This window comes from Dryobates pubescens, chromosome 19 (genome assembly GCF_014839835.1).
Source record: "Dryobates pubescens isolate bDryPub1 chromosome 19, bDryPub1.pri, whole genome shotgun sequence".
Lineage (NCBI taxonomy): Eukaryota > Metazoa > Chordata > Aves > Piciformes > Picidae > Dryobates > Dryobates pubescens.
In genome coordinates this window covers 4,666,215-4,685,334 of record NC_071630.1, presented here as the reverse complement: position 1 = coordinate 4,685,334, position 19,120 = coordinate 4,666,215, and positions in this window count along the sequence as shown.

The following is a 19,120-nucleotide window of genomic DNA, read 5'->3' as shown; positions in this document are numbered from 1 at the left end:
CCATTTATAACAGTTGGCATCTAAAACACAGCCCCACAGCAGAGTGCAGCAATCTGAAACAAGCAGAGTCTTGAGCAAACGCATCAATATGTTGATCACAACTCCCTTTTTATTTGTCAGGCTCCTGATTCACCAAGCAGGAGTGAAGCTGCCCACAGGACCAGCTGTGAGCAGCCCTGTGCAGCACCGTCTGCCTCCCAAGACTGCTGCCTTCCAGCTAAGCAACAGCATGACAGCAGTGACACAGAGCAGCTGCCCCCACAAAGTTTACTTTGGTGGGCCCCAGAGAGCCTCCTGCCCACCACCCCCTGCTCAATGTCACATCTACCTTTCATGCTGCTCAGGGCTCTCCAAAGTCTCCAGAGCAGCAGCAGTGGCACATGACAGGGGGAGAGCAAACCTCCTACCTCTAGATTACTTTTACAGTTTTGAGGATGTTTTTTTTTTTGCCATCTTGGTGGGCTAAAATAGATCAGAAGGCCTGGAGGCTTCCTATGCCCACCCGAAATCATTGACAAAGCCTTCTCATGTCTCTGAAGCATCCACAGGGCTCATGAGGAGTAATAAATTAATAAACAAAGCCTTAAGAAACATTTCCCTCTCCACATGAATTTTTGGCTGTAGCCTCATGCTTTAGAATGATACAAAGGAGAGAACAGGAATTAAAATGTAAAGAGTTCCATATAGCTACAGCATAAGATACTTTACAGTGTAACCCATGAGACTATTGAAATCAACTGCAGCTCAAGTCAGTTGCACCTGAGGTTTTAGTTGCTAAGCCAGACTCCAGATGAGGCTTTAAGAGCTTCAAGAATTTGTGGCTCCTGCTTACTTTATTTTACAGATACTCTGCTCTTTGCTGTGCACACTTGAGCCAAACCAAACAGGCTTGCACTGGATACATTTCTGCAAGAGAGATGGCCCAAGATAACCTGTGACAGATGCCTGGTACAAAGGAAGCCTGCGTGCACCTCTCCTAGCACGTGGCACTGTCCATAGGAGGAGCTCAGCCTTGCAACCACACCTGCGGCAGCAGCATGGCACCCTGCTGCCAGGTACTGACACCCAGAGCAGCTGGCACCACTGCTGCTTGCACACCTGACTTCCTGAAGTGCCCTCTGGCACTTGCCTTCACCTGCTCTGTGGAAGGGACTCCCCTGCTTCCCCTGGGAGATGATTCCAATCTCTGACTGTTCTCATGGGGAAACATTTTCTTCTGGAGTTCAGTGGGAATCTCCCCAGCAGTAACTTGTCCCCATCACCCCTTGTCTTTGCCATGGGACTCCTCATCAAAAGGGAGTCTCCATCCTCCTTGTAGCCACCCTTTATGTACTGGTGTATGGTAGTAGTGTCTGCCCTGAGCCTTCTCTTCACTGGGCTTTATTAAACATACTCACACAGAGACAGAAAGGACTGCTCCTCCACAAGTTAACACTGGTATTCTGAAAGAAATGAGCTAATCATAGTCCCTAGGAATTAAGGCAAGCAGTCAATGAAGAGCAATAGCAGCCCCCTTCTCTTGGGGAAAACCTTGCATACTGCTGCAGGCCGCTTTGCCAAAGCCTGCACATGTGTTGAAAAGCCTTCTCTGCAACCTTATTATGGCTACACACAGGCCAACACCAAACCTCAGAGCTGAAGAGTCAACACAATGACCAAAAAAAAACCCCAACACAAACCCCCCGATGAGAACCACATTTGGAAACTTGTGCCTCTCTCTAATTCTGGGCGAAACAAGTTTCCAAAGTTGGGATTTCCAAAGTGAGCAAGGCTCAAAGTGCACAGAGCCATTTGTTTCCAAGGCTTTTTGTGGCTACCGTGGATGTCTGCCTTGCTGACATAGTTTAAAGTGTTGAGGGGAGACAGTGGCATAGACCGGGGGGGGGTGGGGGGGTGGTTCTGTCACGCTCCTCACTTCTGCAGAGCTACCTGAAGAGTGGCTGCAAGGACAGCACTTAACACTTCTGCTCCTGCCTTCTCTTACTGTCTTTCTTCAAGCAATTTGCTTAATCCTCAGTCACTTACCCACTGAGGTGAAATAGCTGCATGCCCAGTGGCATCACAAGAAATTATTTGTTGACGTCTGTAAGCTGTTTTGACTCACTGGTGATGGACACCAGAGAAAGATTTAGCAACAGATGTCCTTGGAGGGAGGGAAGACCCCACAACTGTGAATGTGTAAAATGTCATATTTAGTACTTATATAAATCCAGCTCTAGCAGGGAACTTCTGCTTTGTAAACATAGCTTAAGGATGGCTTCTGAATGGACTACAACACAAGGGCTGTGTGACTTTCCCTTACAATATTCAAAGGCAAGGACCACACTTTCCTTGATAGCAACCCCAGCAATGCTTGTGAGGTAACTGGGAGGATGGTCTGCACTGCAGATGTTTTCCCTCCTTAAGAACACAGAGAGGTTAAAAGAAGAGTGCCAGTCAAGCTGGATATTAGGAAGAATTCCTTTCATGAAAGGAAACAGGCTGCCTAGGAAGGTGGTAGAGTCCCCATCCCTGAAGGTGTTCAAGATACATGTGTGTTAGACATGGTGCTTCAGGACATGGTCTGGTGGTCATGGATAGAAGGTTACACTTGATCGTAGAGGTCTTTTCCAACCTTAAAGATTCTATGACTCTCAGTTAACATAAGAGCTGCAAGCAAACTCTGTGTGAAGATTAACCAAGGTCAAGACAATCTTCACCATTAGCAAAGACCCACACACACACCATGTGTGCAAATCACACAGAGGATGCATGAGGGGAATGATTTCTGGTGTAAATCAGCAAAGCTGGAATATGATCAGCAAACTTCAGAAGTGAGGCTTGCATGAAGATTCTGTACACAGGGAAGCCTTGAGAACTGGCTGGGTAACATTCATGTACTCCAGCTTCCAAGGAAGGTACAATTTAAGAGTGTCACAACTCATTCATCTCAGTGAACCAAAAAAATAAGCAAATAGAAGCGTGCCTGGGGCAAGCACTTTTGAGCTGCTTATCTGGAAGAGTTTTTAGTTAGGGTTAGCCATTGGTACATTCTTCTTATCACCCCACACCGCTTTTTTTACCTCAACTGAAAACAGCTGACAAAGTCTGATAATACAAAACCTGTTGCCATTGTGTCACATCTATTTTCTTCACTGTTTTTCTTGCATTAGTTCTTACCCCTTTCATAGCTTCAGGTTCACTCTTTTGGAAACCAGCCTGCTCAGTAAATTCCAGTATCACTCATTTCCCCAAAACAACAGCAAAGCAGAACAAAATCTCTTGGCATTGCCAGTGGTAGAGACTGAAAGGATTACAAAGCTTGAAGGAGAGACACACACTTAACACAGAAAGAGGGATGAGCGAGACAAGCCCAACAGAAGCTCCTGAAGAGCAGCTGAGCACTGTTTCACAGAAATCACACTCCAAGTCACACAGCTCCAGATCTGATGAGCTGTTTGACTCAATCCTAACCAGAACACACCAGGGCCCACAAGCCTCTTCCATGGCCACTATAAAGATCCATATCTTGTACTCCTTTTTTCTTTTTCCTTCATGCCACACAGCACAAGGAACAAAGTCCTACAAAGCATGGATATTTTGACACAGATCCTCTCAGTGGTCATCAAAACACATAAGAGTTGAGGACTTCACTGTCTTGCCAGACTCCAATGACCTGGAGTGAGAAACTCTGCTTTGTCTCAGAAGTAGCACGTACCCATTTTCTCATGTCCCAAGCACAACCAATCTTTCTTCCCCCAGTGTTGTCTCCCCCATCTCTCTTGTCGCAGAGATGTTCCAGCAAAGTGAAACATTTCTATTACATTTCATGCAGCTCAGAATAGTCTGACAACCTCTAATCTCAGCATTTTGCTCCTCTCCTTACTCCCTTGGTCACATCACATTGAATTATCCCGTGTGAAAAGTTATTGTCTTGGATGCAAGAGCCCAGAACAGAATATTTATCATGCTTAGGAGACCAGCAAGTTCTGTGCTGCTTATCATTAAGAACCACTAGATAAGATCCATGTCCACAAGCCAAACTGGGGCAGAAATAAAAATCTTGGTTTTAAAGTTAGGAAGATCTTTTCACCATGGATCTCAAAATGAGCTGGCAGTAACCTTTGGATCAGTCTGTTGGGCATATTCCTTGCTCAGGCTACACTGCCTAACAAAGACCCACCGTGAGTTCAGTACAATTAATACTATACATAGAAATAAATAAAGTTGTTTATTTATTCATGAATAAAGATGTTTGAAAACCTGCTACACACACCCTTCCACATTTTCCTAACCCACACTTCTAAAGGTTTGATTTTCTTGCATCAAAACTACTTGATGCTTTAAAAGCCTTTGCAAGTTTCACACCTAGCTGCTCCTTTCTCAGGTATTGATAGGACTCAGCCAAAACATTGAAACCACCAGAACACAAATATTAGTAACAACCTAGTATTCCATCTGGCCAACAGAGAACCACGAGAAATAGTTACATTTGCAGCAGGAATGTTTGAACACAAGTTTTTCCTAGCAGCAGGACATTAAATCACCTTGCATTCGAAACACAGCTGCTCTGCCATGAGGTAGGAAATAGACGTTTTTGAGCTCAAATCCTGTTACACGTGTAGGGAAAGTTTTGGCAAGACAGCTTCGTTTTCCATCAGTAAATGAAATTTTGAAAGCTGTTTCCTAGCAGAACATTTCACTGGAAATATTTTGGACACTTTCATCTGACTTGAAAGTCAGCTGTGATCCATGCTTGCATCTCTTACAGTTACAAGATAAACAGCAGGGTTCTGAAGGTAAATATACCTCTCCTTTTGAAGGCAAACCCTGGTTTTCAGGGGGAAAAGTGCTGCAATAGCTGACAGTTCAGTGAGAACACAGTCAGCTTCCTAAATAAAATGACTAAATTTAGCAGAGCCTTGGATATTCCCAAACTGCACAGGGAGATTCAGCTGGATTGTGAAGGGTGGTGAGGTTAGGTCTAAGATGTCATAAGGAACAGGTGGTGGTTCAGGTGCCTCCAGCCATGGCTGTGTTGAGGTGAGCAGAGCAGGATCCTTTGCCCTGAACTTGGATGAAATGAGGAAGAAAAAGAAAATAAACTAATACTGGAGGACCACATCACTGTGGGTGTAGAGGGCACAGTATCACAGCCTGCCTGGCTCAAAGGAAAGCACTTTGCAACTTTTCAAACCAGACCAAGCAACAGGGACTTTCTTCAATGAAAGACCCTTTTCGTGCAGAGAGATTCATTCTGAAGAGCAGACACAAAAGTGCATTACAGCCCAAACCATGTACCTTTGGAGAAGCACCACAAAGTTATTCCAGTTTTTACAGGTACTGAGGGCCATATGCTGCCAAACCAATGGAGCTCCTAGATGAGCCCTGGTCCTGGGCTGCATGACTCAGGCTGCTGAGAAGGGCACACAACACTTCATGCTCTTCTGGCTGTGAAATGCATCTTCTCAGAAGGGAAGACATGTTTGTGCAACACCTCATTCTCATGGCATGCTGCAGATGGAAGTAGCAGCAACCAAAGGAGTGGGGCATCTCTCTGTGGTTTACAAAACAAACAGAAATAAAAACCCACAATAAAGAAATCTATGACTAACATGACACAGGAAAAAAAGAAAGTCACCCCAACGGCTCTGTTTCCATGACATTCAACATGCTGGTAAACAAGAAGAGCTGCAGGGTTGAGAGCAGATGACACAGTCTGTGGAAAGACTCCTCTAGTTTATGACCTTCTGATAGTCAAACCTGTTCTGGCCATACAGAAGCATTATTGACAACCTGCAGCTAACAGCTTTGTGTCCAAGAGGGTAGTTCAGCCCCAAAAGTGTGTGATACCCAATATTCATCTCTATAACCACTGAACGTGATGAATGGTTTTGAACTCTGAGACTTCTTGGGATCAGTAACCTCAAGGAGCTGCAAGAGGAACATCAGAACACTCCCTGCCTCCTCATCCTCCTTCTCCACATGCACTTTTCCAGCCACCAGAACTAGGAATCCAGGGAAGGCAGATTTTGAAGCAAGGGATCTTGACACCAGGTGTGGCCATGGAGAATTTATTGAAGCCTACCAGGAGTTCAGTTTAGTCTGATATTTTTGCCACTATTTGTCCTTATGCTAAATTACAGCTCAAAGAGTACAACTGCAGTCACAAATCTGGGAGCTTCTTGGGAAGGCAATAAAGGCACTGCTCCCATTTGGTACCAGATGTGATTTCAGAGTTTAGGATTGAAATGTGTCCAGTGAAACAAGCTAAACACTCAAAGCCTGCCACAAACATACAAACATTAGTCACTACACCCTAATGCACTGAAAAAAACCCACCCAGCCACAACCATCTGTAAAAACAACCCCCGAGATGAGAAAGCACATTGATTAAAGTATTTGCTATTAATTATCCATGGTGCAAAGAGATATAAAAAGCTTCATCTCAAACTAGCAGAGGGCACTACCTATGGCTGCATGGCTGTAACCTGATCTGCAAGCTGTCTGTAGATTTCAATGATTTACCGGGAAGCAACAAGATAGTTTCTATAATTCATAGCTATCTTGCTGTGTTTGGAGGCTGAGAGGGAAAAGACAAAAGAGATCAGGTTACTTTCCAGCTGGAGCTGGATGGTTGTAGACTACTTGGAACAGTAACAGAGAAAAGGAGACCTGCATGCACCTTGCAGACCCGATGAACAGCTGGGCCCAAAGATGCTTCCTTCTGCAAACAGGCACTTGAGGATGTAAATGAGCACTGCTGCAAACAGCCCTCTGTGTGCACAAACATTTTAAGAGGGAAGCTGCTCACCTCTTCAGCCATTCAACCTCCATTCAACTCCCTGGGACAATTTCTTTTGACTGAAGAGGGAACAAGAATAGCAACTCAGCTTCTGAGAAAACATTCTCAGGGCTGTTCAGGGTTTGTTTTGCTGGGGGTTTTGTTTGTTGGGTTAGTTGGTTGGCTTTTAAAATCAGACCTATATATGGGACTGTCCAGCAACTTGAACATCATTCAGCAATTAGAAATAGATTGTGGAACAGATTTATGGGAAGCTTTCACAAGGTCAGTAAAGCTTTTGCAAATGGTTATTTCCTGTGGACTGGACTCAGACTCGGGTTGCTGATGCACCCAAATGAGTTTTCCTTAGAGATTCAGAAAACTGAGAGCCCTTTGCACTTGGGGTGCATTCACATTTTCACTCTAGAGGACAGTCTATTATCTTTTTTACCATAAGTAACGTCAGATACTCTACTTCTATAAGGAATCACAGAATGCTAGGTTGGAAGGGACCCCAAGCTTCATCTGGTCCAGGAGTCAAACCTGAACTGGACAGAATTCTGTTGTGTCAAACATACTGAAGCCCAAGGAACCAAACTGCATTAGCCACAGCAAGCTTTGGTTAAGCTCTGCACGCCAACACCAGCTTGTTTCTTCATCTCTTACAATTGCTCTTTGCTTGTCCAATTGACCAACATGGTTTTGTTGGGGACTGAAAAGCACCCAGGAAAAGTGATCCATAAAGCACAACAATGCAGCAGGTTTCCCATGGCCACTCAAGCTATTAAAAGGTTAGCTGGAGTCTGTAGGCAGCAAAATCACACCACCATTATACCATTATCATTGCCCTGGGGGAGCAGTAGCTCTGGGTGGTCTGTAACACTACAGCTCCTGGTCTCCTAGATAGTATGACCATGTTGTCAAGAAGAGCCTATCTAGGAGTGCAACGAGGCTGAGCCTTTTTGACCTCATAGATAAATAGGTTTTGTTGAAAGCTGCTCCATTATTTTTCAGATTAGCTTGGACTTGTATTTGCTTCATTCTCTGCCGTGGGGGTGGGGAGAGAGAGACCTTGAGATATCCAATAAATGTTTATCCAGCTGTGGTAGCTCTGATTCTTAAAGTGTAACTGTCAACATCTCCACTCCCTCATGCAAATCTAAATTTGTAAACAATCCCAATCATTCCTCCTCGCTGTTGTTCATTTTAGTTTGACATTCCTGAGTGAACAGCCCCAGTGCTTGAAGCCAGCAGAGCACTGCAAGTCAATCCAGTGCTGACTGCGGTGGAAAAGAAATGTCCTCAGACCATGTGCTCCCAGAACAGACTGTTCAATGCTAATTTTACATCTGAAAACCCAGTGCCAGTCTGACATCAGAGTGGGCTATTTGTTCAGAGTTTTTAAATAATCAAGAGCAACTGTGTTGCCTTTTTTTTCTTCTGTTTTTTAATTTTACAAACATTTGCTTCAGCTCCCACTCCCTTGTGTCCATTCCCTTGGAACGTTCAGCAATTCAGTTTTCAAAGCTATTCATAAAACTAATTCATAAAATAAAATGTCTTCATCTAATTTCTCCAGAGTCTGGGATTGGGTTGTTTGTTCCTCCCCTGCCCCCAACAGCTATACTGTGCTGGAGTAAAGGGCCAGTTAAGTCTACTCACAGTTTTCTGTATCATGAGCAACCTGGATGTGACATGTTTTGCTTTCCATTAATAATAATAAAATATCATAATAAAAATAATTTTTAAATTAAATAATAATAAAATCTAATAAAAACAAAAATAAGAAGAAGGGAAAAAAGGGAAATAAAAAGAAAAAAGGGGGAAAAATAGCAAGGAAAAAAGAAAAATAGCAGGGAAAAAAGAAAAATAGCAGGGAAAAAAGAAAAATAGCAGGGAAAAAAGAAAAATAGCAGGGAAAAAAGAAAAATAGCAGGGAAAAAAGAAAAATAGCAGGGAAAAAAGAAAAATAGCAGGGAAAAAAGAAAAATAGCAGGGAAAAAAGAAAAATAGCAGGGAAAAAAGAAAAATAGCAGGGAAAAAAGAAAAATAGCAAGGAAAAAAGAAAAATAGCAAGGAAAAAAGAAAAATAGCAAGGAAAAAAGAAAAATAGCAAGGAAAAAAGAAAAATAGCAAGGAAAAAAGAAAAATAGCAAGGAAAAAAGAAAAATAGCAAGGAAAAAAGAAAAATAGCAAGGAAAAAAGAAAAATAGCAAGGAAAAAAGAAAAATAGCAAGGAAAAAAGAAAAATAGCAAGGAAAAAAAGAAAAATAGCAAGGAAAAAAAGAAAAATAGCAAGGAAAAAAAGAAAAATAGCAAGGAAAAAAAGAAAAATAGCAAGGAAAAAAAGAAAAATAGCAAGGAAAAAAAGAAAAATAGCAAGGAAAAAAAGAAAAATAGCAAGGAAAAAAAGAAAAATAGCAAGGAAAAAAAGAAAAATAGCAAGGAAAAAAGAAAAATAGCAAGGAAAAAAGAAAAATAGCAAGGAAAAAAGAAAAATAGCAACAAGTAATAAAAATGATTTGAAAATTCAATAATAATAGTAAAATCATAATAAAAATTAAATTTAAAGTGCTTTTCAAAATTAAAAATACTAGAAATGCTACTTTTAAAATTAAAAATAAAAATGGTAAAAATAATAAAGATTAAAATCTTCACAAGAATAATTAAAAAATCATCAACATGGTGCAGCATCACTGAAGACATTTCATTGCAGCCACAGTAAAGACCTCTTTCTAGCATTTATTTGGTTTCAGCAAAAGTATTGCCAGGATTTATGCAATAACTGCAATGGCTTTGAAGGGAAGAGGGAATGGCTTTGAAGAAATTAATGAGCCTAATGACCTGCCAAGACTAACCTTGCACATAAATGTTTGTAGCACGGGACAAATAGCCTCAAAATGATAGAGGCAATTATCTTTAAAAGTAACTCTCTAAAGGCCTTATTGAGATGTTAAGACAGACAGTTCTCCGAGCAGCAAAACAGAGGATTATTTCTCATAGATTTCATGTTTCAAGATTGAAGTCCTTGGAGGATTCTCTAATGAGTAATTTTTTTTCCCCCTCAAAAAGTTAAAGTTCCTTTCCACTTTCTCCCCAACTGTTTTCACATCACTCTAACAACAACCAAATTTGGTTAGGAGTTGGCCCAAAATTCAGAAGTTATAAGAGGTCTGACCAAGCAATAGCATAAAGGCTGTTTCTGATGTGATTTCTTCGTGAGAACACTTAATAATCCTTGGAAGGCTAAAGAAAAAAGAACCCAACCCAAACAAAAAAAACCCCACCAAAACCAAACCAACACCTGTGCTAGACCCTACCAAACCCACAGCTGTACAAGAGGTGTCTAGTTCGGATGTATTGAATTGGCAAAGTCTGTGTTAAAAGAATGAGCAGGCACAGGGAATCAGTCCAGACTTAATTCCTAAGGCTTCCTATCTACAGTGTTAGCCCTCAGCTTTGGCACAGCCTTTGTGCTACTTCCATGTGAAGGCTGAACTCCGCATTTCCTCACCCTCATCCAGCATGCCAGCAGCTGAAGTGGATGCTACACACAGGCCCACAGCTTTGATATGACTCCACATTTCATGTGGAGCCTGCATTCAAACTGGCCTTTAAATGAGAGCTCTGCTGCATGCCAGGCTACCTTCAGTTCCTGCTGTTCGGTGGAAACCTGAAATGCAGATCCCTGCTGATGATGAGGCAATTCTGTTGAATTAACTCTTTCCTCCTTCCTTTCAATCCTCTCCTTTCCCTTAATATCACAGCCTGGAGCCTTTCACATTTTTTCTAGCAACTCTCCACGTTTTGGTCAGTCTGGCTGCCAAGCAGTGCCCACCGCTACGTTCAGAGCCCTGGAGATCCTACACCCTCAGGTAGTTCCTCATACCATCATAGACACAGGCTCTTAAGATGGCATCTTAAGGTCACAGGTTGTTGTACATGCTGGTATTCCCCACATTTGGCATCTGACCAAAGCTGCACAGCCTTTACAGTACATCTCTTATGCCCAAAGATGCCACAGCTGGCACACGTCCATCCTGAGGACCACGTTTCCTCTTTCCTCTGTAAATGACTAAAGACCTACGGGGCGCCAGGCAGTGACACTTGGTCCAGATTCTCCAGATACATGGAGCTGGGGAATTAGAAACGTGTCTTCTGTGAAGCAGAGGAGGGATGTGACATCCTCCTCCTGGACTCCATGGGATGTCTTTCAGCATTCAGTGATATTAAGGGGGGAACACGATATGAAAAAGAATCACTTCAGCCTACTAAGTAACATTACTCCTGTGTGCGTGACTGACAAGGACAGCACACAGGGCTGAGGTCAGTGCTGGCACACAGATGTTGCCCTTGTGACCTGAGTCCCTCTCCATTTGCAGAACTTAACAGCTCCATGGAGCAGTTACTGGAGAGGAAGGGATGAGAATACAGAGGTTACAGCTTCTCCACTTCCAAGTCTTTCAGAAAAGAACCTGAAGCTCATCTGTTTACTCAGCCTTACAAATCTGGACCATATCCATTCTGCCAAGAATTTCTTTCCCTGAAGAAAGGAATTCTCATTCTTGTCCCCAGATTTCTGCATTGTTGATACAGAGATGAAAAGGAATGTAAAAGAGTTCTACTGCCTGAAGTTTTGAAGTGATTGACTCCATCTCTGGAGGTCCCTTCCAACCTCTACTATTCTATGATTACATCCTGTTGCATCTTCCTACTCATCTTGCTACAGGCCTAATTTCCTGGCAGTGTTTGTCACCATTAAACTAGCAAAGCTCTCTGCTGGCACAGCATTTATGTCATTTTTATAAGCCCTCATCAGTGACACTTCCAACCCTGGCCTTGCCTGGACTGTGTAAAGGCAAAGTAGCACTCACAGCTATATTAAAAAAAGCAGTAAAGAAAGGCAGAGGCTTGAAATGGAAATGAAGCACATCATTTTCAGCCCCACTTTGGCAAGCATTAGGTGTTGCCTTCATAGCTTGTCCCTCATCTCTCCTGAGCAGCAATATCTTCAAAGAATTCCTCCAAGGCAGCGAGCCATGACCTCCACTTCCTGAGGCTGTGTCAGCCCACCTAATCAAGCTGGCCTTATCTGAGTAGGCCTCCATTTGATCTCTGAAATAATGGTTTCTAGACTTTCCCACCAACAGATGCCCATCTCAGCAGACTGGTGCAGACAGGTGCTTCCCTGGACAGTGAGGGCAAAGGCCATGCATCAGCACATGTGAGGCAGGCAGCTGCTCCAAACTCACCCACCTTGGCAAAACACTTCTGAAGATGTCTCATTGCCCTTCTTCTGCACCCCCTTTCTCTTGGGCAGGGGTGGATATTGCCCAAATATTGAGAGAGAGGAAGGGCTCAATGGGGCTCCAGAACTGGACACAGTACTCCAGGTGGGCTCTCACCAGAGCTGAGTAGAGGGGGAGAATCACCTCCCTTGACCTGCTGGCCACACTTCTCTTGATGCAGTCCAGGATCTGATTGGCTTTCCGGGCTGCAAGTGCACTCTGAGAGCTCCTGTTGAGCTTCTCGTCCACCAGCACCCCCAAGTCTCTCTCCTCAGGGCTGCTTTCCAGCCAGTCCCTGCCCAGCCTGTATTTGTGCCTGGGGTTGCCTTGACCCAAATGCAGGACCCTGCACTTGGTCTTGTTGAACCTCATGAGGTTGGCTTGTGCCCACCTCTCCAGCCTGTCAAGGTCCCTCTGGATGGCATCCCTTCCCTCCAGCCTGTCTGCTGCACCACACAGCTTGTTGTCATCAGCAAACTTGCTGATGTACCACTATAGACTCTTTTTGACCTAAATCCTTTCCAAACATCTCCACTGCAGTGCTCTTCTTATACTGAAAGTATATCCTTGCCAAGAGGCAAAGTAAAACTGCACAGCTCTGGTGGTGTGGGGTGGGGAAATAATGCTTCTCTTGCTCCACAAAGTTTTGTCCTTGTACCTTTCCTTGCCTTTATTTTCATTATCATCTTCTTTCCTTATCGTCTCTGTCATGTCTGAGATTTCTTTCTAATCTTTCAATTCCACAATATCCATTGTCCCAACTCTCTACACTTCTCCTGCTTTACATGCAACCCATGTCCTCCAAGCATGTGAGGAGGCCAAATACCAGGCATCTTGGCACAAGCTAGCACTTTACACCTATTCACAAAGAGAAAACATTCTTCTTTTCTTAAGGAAACAAGAAGAAATAAAAAGAGGGGGGAGCAGAGCTCCACAGAGTGCTCATAGCAAAGAGATGAAGTAATGTTTACACACACCCTTTCTAAAACATGTCTGGTCCTTTAATAATGACCTGTCAAACCTGAGCATTAAGAGCAGCCTCCAATAGAGGGGACTTTTTATTAATAAATACTGTGCACACCGTAGTTATTTCCCTGGGTGAGTAGCTGTCCCCATCGCACCAGCTGCTTTCCGTCTGCAAAACAAGAGGATTTCTGCAGGCGAGGTACAGCCTGCTGCAGGACGAGGGCAGCACCTGAGCTGCCCTGATGTCCACAGCAGCACCCGAGAGGCTTTCAAAGCTCTCCAGAAGGGTACTGCCCGACCCAAACCCCTAGAGCTACCAGGGAAAGAGCAGAGGAATTAGTAGAGAGTGCTGAAGCAGCTCGGGGGAAAAGTCTCCCCCCAAACGCAGCATTTCCAACTAGAACTAGACAGATAGGGATCACAGAGAAAGTCTAGGATCACACTGTCTCTGCCCTGTGAGGAGCTGGGTCCAACACAGCTCGGGAGCTGCCTTGCAAATGCAGCACACCCCTGAAATTTGGAAGCAAGCACTCATGGAGCACCTCTTCTCAAAACAAGCCCCATTCCTGCAGCCTGCACACATAAAATGGACAAAACACCCAAGAATGCACACAGCTTATCCTGATCTAAACGCGCACAGCTTGTTTGGGCTTAAATCCACCTACCTTGTGTTGCTTTACAGGCAAAACAATCTCCACCAGCAAGCGTTGTCGTTAACCCAGTCATGTCTGCAGCCTGACCTTTGCTTGCATAGAGCCTGACTGGAAGGAAAGAAGAAAATCCTTCCACAGTTTCTCTCGTGAGAGGAGAGCTCAAATTCGGTTGACTGGCATAGAAGTTTGGATTCTTTAACCAGGTGACTCGATGAAGAAAAGCAGCCTGAGCCAAATTGGTCACACCTGAAACTCCTCACATGTGCTCACCCTCCAGCTGACAAACATCTACAATCAGCACCTGCTGTGTCTAGAGCTGCCAGACTGAATAACTAAAAGAGAAACTAAGCCTCATGCTAGCCCAAAGGTGAAGACTTCCAGGAAGGAAAATTCACTGCGTAGTCTTTGTTTGCTGATCGACTCCTGAGAGCGATTTCCAGTATGAAGAGGTCAGCAGGATGGTCAGAGGGCTGCACCATGGCACACCTTAGCTCTTGTCAGCTGGGTTTCATTTGCAATTTTTTAGAAAAATAGTAATCTCACCTTAGTGCTGGGCTCTGAAAGATGATGAATAGCTGATTACCAGTCAACACTCTTGGCTCAAGGAACACTGCAGAGATGATCTCATGAAAGTGGACTGAGTCCGTAAACAACAGCCTGCTCCTTCTAGAAGCTGAGGCTCTAGCAAGGCTGGGGGGCATTTGGCATTGCTCTCAAATCTGTTGTTCTGTGGTTTAGGGAAAAGAAACCTATTGGGAAAAGGATCAGTAACATCCAAATGCAGATTTGCATTGCAACAGCAAAGCAACTGTTTCATGGTTGGACTTGATGCTCTCAGAGTCACTTCTAACCTCAACAATTCTGTGATTCTCTACTTTTTTTCCTCCCAAAGGTATAAATCCAAATGATTTTTGGAAGAACTTGGTCTTGTGCTTCCAGGTGCTGCAGATACAACTCGAGTTAAAAACAAACAACCCCGAGGTCCCTGCCAGACATGAAGCACCTTTTGTCAGCAGCTGGATTTGATAAAGCCAGCTCCAGGCTCTGCACAGCACTTTACTGATGAGCCTGGCCCCATGTGCATTAAATACCTCTCTGGGAGCAGGAAAAGCTTTCAATGTCCATTTGGTACACAGGGAAGAGGGTAGCTGAAGAAGCCACTCAAAGCCACATGAGGAGTGACCTCACCCTCCAGCTGGCACCATAACCACCCTGCTGGTCTGCTTCCCACCTCAGCATCCTAGAACTAGTCCCCTTGTCAGTGCCAACCTCAGAGGGCATCTTTTCTAACCAGGTAGTGTGAGCTCATCTTCCCATTACAGCTGCAGGGCCAGCACTCACTCCTGTAAAGCCCCATCCTCAGATACATGCTCTGCTGTACGTTTCAAATAGAATAGAATAGAATAGGAGTAGAATAAACCAGGTTGGAAGAGACCTTCAAGATCATCGTGTCCAACCTATCATCCAACACCACCTAATCAACTGAATCATGCAACCAAGCACCCTATCAAGTCTCCTCCTGAACACCTCCAATGATGGTGACTCTACCACCTCCCTGGGCAGCCCATTCCAATGGGCAATCACTCTCTCTGTGTAGAACTTCTTCCTAACCTGCAGCGTAAACCTCCCCTGGTGCAGCCTGAGACTGTGTCCTCTTGTTCTGGTGCTGGCTGCCTGGGAGAAGAGACCAACATCCGCCTGTCCACAACCTCTCTTCTGGTAGTTGTAGAGAGCAATAAGCCCACTCAGTTCCCTGGTACAGTGACACCAGGAGCAGAGCCCCCAGGCATCCTCAGAGCAGGAGGACTGTAAAATGAGTTTTCCAGAGTGATTCCTATCAAAAAGCTACTGATTAACCTCTACACAGCATTCAGTGAGGACTCTCTAGTGGTAGAGCGCTCCGGGCTGGCCTGGCTTCCCTTGCACACACCCCAATGTGCACTTTAGGCATCATGAGGGGCATGCACGTTGATCCTGCTCTTTTCCCAAGCAGTGGTGGAGATGCAGTCTGTTTCCATGGGCAGATAAGTTTCTTTAGAGCTCCCTCTATTGTAAAACAGCAGGAAAAAAAAAAAAAGGACAGTTTGATTCTCAGAGTATTTTCTGCAAAGACTGATCATTTTTACATGGGAGGGGAAAACAAGTTGTAAGAAATTAAAAACATAATAATTTAAAAAAAAAAAAAAAAAGAAAAGGTGGCAAATTAAATTATCTCAGGAGTTAGTAGCCACAAGGGAATATCTCATTTTGGTGTATATATATATATATATAGAGAGAGAGAGAGAACATTAAAAGAAAGAGAGGGAGAGATTTGAAGCTCTAGGAATTGATTTGTGTTTTGTTTTGTTTTGAATTTTATTTTTAAGTTTAGAACATTGCACTAGGGAAGTCAGGGGCACTTCAGCACTGTTTGAACTTTTCCCATAATATTCCCCAAAGCCCACTTTTCCCAGAGGCAGACTCCTGACCGTACTGGGCTGAACTTGAGCTCAGGGTCCTTAAGCATTCAATCAAATCCCACACTTCTCATTCTCTGATTACAGATCATTACACCGAATCCATGCTTGCCCTAGGAGCAGAGCTCCAAAAACTGGAGCAAGGGGCTGCTGAGACCACACATGAGCTGGCCAAAAGAAAAAGCAAAGGTCAAGACAGAAGTAGCCTTTCTTTCTCCAGACACGATGACTGTGGAGATCACAGTGACTCTTCCAGCTGGGGCAGCCTGAGGGGCTGCGAGTGCCCTTCTCTGCTGTGCTGCATTGCCACTGCCACCCTACAAGCCAGGGAGAGCAAATAGAAATCCTCATTTATTTTTTTTTTTCCCCAATGGGGCCAAATTTGACTGGAAAAGCAGCATTATCATTTCTGGTGTCCCCAGGGGCATGCAAGGGTGTTTTTAGCAGGGAAATAATTAGCACATCAGAGCACATGGTGCAAATCAGCATTCAGGTGCTGTTTGGGTTTAAGCAGAGAGCCAATAACATGGTTTAGTAAGGGACAACTCCAAACCCCAGCCCACTTGGTTAAGCCCTCCAGCCACATCTCTACTCTGAAGGAGCCCTTGCACCAGGTTCCACCACTGCTGTGCTGCTGCCCCGCTGCAGCTGATGTATTTCAGTGCACCCCTGTAAAGGCAGGTGAAAGACAGAGGAAACAAGGTGAAGGCAAACATTGTGGAGAGGGTTGAGATTTTTTCTCTTTGCCTTGGAAGACAAATAGCTGAAGGCTGGAGGTCACTGGAGCCCCCCCAGCCAGCGTTTGCAATAATAGACAGCAATCTCCAGGTCTGCAGGTGATAAGCTATCAGTCTGCAGAAATATTTTGTATGCCTCCTGCTGAGCTGTGCTGGCATTCAAGGGACAGATCAATATTTAGTGTTTTCACTGTGCTTGGGGTGGTATTGTTCTTTGCATCTGAAAACAGAGTAACTGGTCAGATGTTTATAAAGGTAGCCAGGGCAGCACCAGAAGGAATGCAAACCAGAAACAAAAATACATTCAAACAAGTGAGAAACAAAATATCTTCAAACTCAGGTTAGTCCAAAGGGTTCTACCAAATCAGGGACAGCAGAATACTTCTTGGGCAACACAGACAGCAACTGAAGCGGCTACAACTAGAAGCTACTCCTTCTCTTACTGGAATTCTATTTTAAAACAACAGTGAAGCCTAAACAAAGGCCATAACTAAGGAGGGTTTATGCCTTCAGACAGCATTATTAGGATGGTGGGGTTATAAATCAGAGACCAGGTCAATTAGAGAGGCTTACATACTCCCCATGTTACAGCTAATGGATTTGGGGAACTGCTCTGACTTTTGAGTGAATGAAGACTAATGCTTCCTACTGTGACTCTAGAAAAGGCTTTTTCATGTATTTTTCTGATTGCTGTGGAAGAAAGCATTCACCCTGCTCACCAGCATTCACAAGGCACATGATTGCCTGTGTCAAATAGCTGTCACAGTACAGAATTAACCTAAAGGCAAAACAGGAGTCACAAAGTGTCTGTGGGCTGTCTGCCCCATTACCATTCCCTGTCTTCCCCATCACCATTCCCTGCCTGCCCTCTGCAACCTCTCAAAACCAGACTCTGGCCATAGACAGATGTTTTTGTTTGCTGCTGTTCTAGGGAAGGAGAGCACCTTGCTGCCAGCCCATTCCAGGCTTTTTGTCAGCACCCTCCATGCTCCCTCACTTGCTGGTGGCAAAAGCATTCCTCTCTTCATTCAAATCAAAAGCTGCTTTGTTGGGGAAAAAAACACAACCCACACCAAAAGACAAGACCAGCAAGGGGTTCTGCACATCCCAGGCCAGTCCTCAAGCTGTCTGTGTGTACTACACTGCACTGTCTGGGCTTTGCAGACAAAAATGACACAAAAAACGTTTCTGCTTCTTCACTAATGTGCAGTCAGTACACCAGCAATGCTATCACCTTGTCAGTCAGCAGCCACCCCTCAGCCTCACAGCTTGACATGGCTTTGACAACAATCTGGACTTGGCTCTAGTCAGCAGTAGCTTAAGTTTTTTAGAGATGTGGCATGACTACACACAAAATATAACCACACAAATAAATGTTACAAGGCTCAGATCTGAAGGCTAGGAGGAGTATGCAACTGTCCAGGCCAGCCTTCAGTCTCAGGATCTACTGTAGTGTGGTCTTGTCTCCTGTACATCCTGTTCATGGTAGTACAGCATGAATGAGGCCAAAACCTCAGTTCTGAAGAACACAGACTTCAACAGATGGTTAACAGAGAAGGTAATGTCCACTTTTAGATGTTGCCCTCGTTGCAGTGGTATTGCATCATCTCATCCTTTTTTCTATCTGCTTTCAGTTCTAAAAACATGCATCAGTGCTGCATCATCCCCTCCCTTTTCCTCTCTACTCTCAGCTCTGTGGCATAAGGAATCATAAAGGTAAAACAAGACATAGAGGGATCAAGTGAGACTGCAGCCAAGCAGTAACCCAATCTGGCCACACCACAAGCCCCTACGTGTTGGGGTCTCTAGGGCTTCCTGGCCTTGACCCTGCACTCATGGTAAGAGCTGCTCTTCTCCAAAGTGAGTCAGTCAGAATGAGTTCCCTCGGGTACACAGCCTGGATCTGCACTGCGTGGCACGGTCCCCTCTGCAGAACACCAGCATTTATTCCCTTGAGATCTCTTGTGCACCAAAGGTGAGGAGCAAGCAGACACACAGCATGTGATCATGTTGCATTCATTAGTCCACAGGTCTTCCCCAGGTACTGATGTCTTCAGGAATGTGCTAATTACACATTGACAAAGCTGAGAGAACACACTTCATCTGCTCCTTAAGGACACTGAGCCAAAGGAACACTGTAGTCCATTCCCAGGGACTGAGGATCAGCAGTGAAACAGCTGACTCAAGGTATCTCAAGCACTGAGCAGAAGGGATTGTGTCTTACCAGGCCAAGGCAGGCACAACACCTGCACTAGAC